This window comes from Sinocyclocheilus anshuiensis, unplaced genomic scaffold (assembly GCF_001515605.1).
Source record: "Sinocyclocheilus anshuiensis isolate Anshui unplaced genomic scaffold, SAMN03320099.WGS_v1.1 scaffold524, whole genome shotgun sequence".
Lineage (NCBI taxonomy): Eukaryota > Metazoa > Chordata > Actinopteri > Cypriniformes > Cyprinidae > Sinocyclocheilus > Sinocyclocheilus anshuiensis.
In genome coordinates, this window is record NW_015555703.1 from 41,312 (window position 1) to 43,707 (window position 2,396).

The following is a 2,396-nucleotide window of genomic DNA, read 5'->3' on the forward strand; positions in this document are numbered from 1 at the left end:
GGAGAGCGGCTCGGAAGAGAGGGGCGGGGTCAGCAGAGCTCATTAACATTTAAAGGAAAATGCTACAAATCTGCTTGCTCTGAAAAGAGCTGTTTTTGACAGGGTAAAAGTGTTTTTTACACTACCATTGTGAAATTTTAACCAAACTATGTTACAGACTTTTCATTAAGACCCTAAAGAATCATATCAACTTGTGGAAAATGGGCATCCTATGACCCCTTTAAACTTGAGTAAACTTTTTTTTTTTTGCAGAATACAACCTTTTTTGCTGTGTTTTAATGAGCAATTATCTAGTATGTACTGAACAAAATCTAACAAAATGAGCAAGTTTGTCTCCTGTTAGATAACTGGCTGCTATTCTCTGTTACGAACGTTTGTAATGCCAGTGCCATTACTTCACATTGACCATATCATGGAGGAACTTTCAATAAGAATTATTCTGCAAGTTAACCCACTGGATATATGCATCTACACAAACCTCTCGTCTTTGAACACTATGAAATAAGGTGCACCGAGCGAGTCTTAATTTAATGGAATTTCATTCAAATCACAATTATTACATTTGACATTTTTCATAATAATAATCCATACAAGTTCTGTAAGGCTTTGAGAGTGTGTGGCATGACGTGTGAGTCCATAAAGCCCACTTCTGACAAATTTCACAGAAGTTTGGGTTCAGCATGACCCGACATCTGAACGTGTAAAGAAGTTATACACTAGAGCAGGGGTCAGAAAGCATCGTCCTGAAGAGTTACAGGTCTGGAAACTATTTTCATGAGAGAAAATCATTGATATTTAATTGTTATTTAATGTTAACATACAAACAATACCATTCAAACATTTGGGGTTGGTAACATTTTTTAATGTTCTTGAAAAAAGTCTCTTATGCTCACTAAGGCTGCATTTCTTTGATCAAACATACAGTAAAACATTAATATTGTGAATGTGAAATTAAATTACAATCTTAAATAACTGTTTGCTATTGGAATATATTTCAAAGCTGAATTTTCAGCATCATTACTCCAGTCTTCAGTGTCACATGATCTTCCAGAAAGCATGCTGCTCAAGAAACATTTCTTATTATCAATGTTGAAAATAGTTGTATTTTGTGGAAACTGTGATACATTTTTATGATGCTTTAGAAAGTTCAAAGAACAGCATTTATTTGAAAAATAAACCTTTTGTTACATTAAAAATGGCTTTACTGTCACTTTTGATCAATTTAGTGCCTCCCTGCTGAATAAAAGTATTAATTTATTTTAAATAAATCTTGCTGATCCCCAAACTTTTGAACAGTAGTGTGTGTATACATGTAAATATATTACAGGTATTCCCCAAAAATAAAAGTCTAATCTGTATAAATAATCAATAAATGTCAGTGCATTAGATAACAAAAGATCAAACCAAGCAGCATCTACAAACAAATGATGCTGGAGCTTAAATGGAAAATGCCATTTATTCCTGTGATGCACAGCTGAGTTTTCAGCATCATTACTCCAGTCTTTAGTGTCACGTGATCCTTCTAACGTTTGACAACGAGATATACTGTATAAATACAGTCATTTTTAGATAGAGGGTTTCGGGGTTGTCCACAGCTCTGGGTGGAGGTAACGGCTGAAACCCTTGATCTAATGCACTGACATCTGGACATTTTTATATGTAGCAAATATAAGTGTCCAAAAACTTCTTGGGGCCACTGTATGTATGTTAAATCTTCTTCAGGGGACAGTTTCCCTCAGTTTCTCTCTCTGTTACTGAAAGAGAGAACTTAAAGGGATAGTTCACCCAAAAATTTGATGTTTATCTGCTTACCCCCAGGGCATCCAGGATGTAGGTGACTTTGTTTCTTCAGTAGAACACAAAGTGTTATGACTAGGTAAAAAAAATAAACTTTTTTCCGCTGAACACAATATATTTTGTTTTTGAGCAACATACAGAATAGTATGAACAGTAGAATTTGTTTACATTTTCTTTTTGATTTGTTTCCTAAAAAGAAGAAAAATAAAGACCGACATCTTTATTTAACCTAAATCTGTAATTAGTTATTTAATTTTAGTTATATAATTCAAATACATGCTATAAACAAAGCAGCGCTGCGCTGAAACACTGCTTTAATATGAACTATAGAGACGAGATGAAAAGAAAATGCCACGTAAACTTTTCTGAAGTTCCCCTCAGAAACACATTCATATAAACCCCCAAATCAATATTGAGGATTTTCTTCCAATAGTTCATGCATCATGAACAGTGAGTGATCTGCCTGCTACAATATTTTTCTCTGTGCATCCGTCTTCAACGTCTCTGGGCTGTGTTAATGGACGTTTACAGACTTCATATTTTCACATAAATGACATTTTGGAAAACGATTGCATTGCAACGCAGTTTGTGCAAGTCCA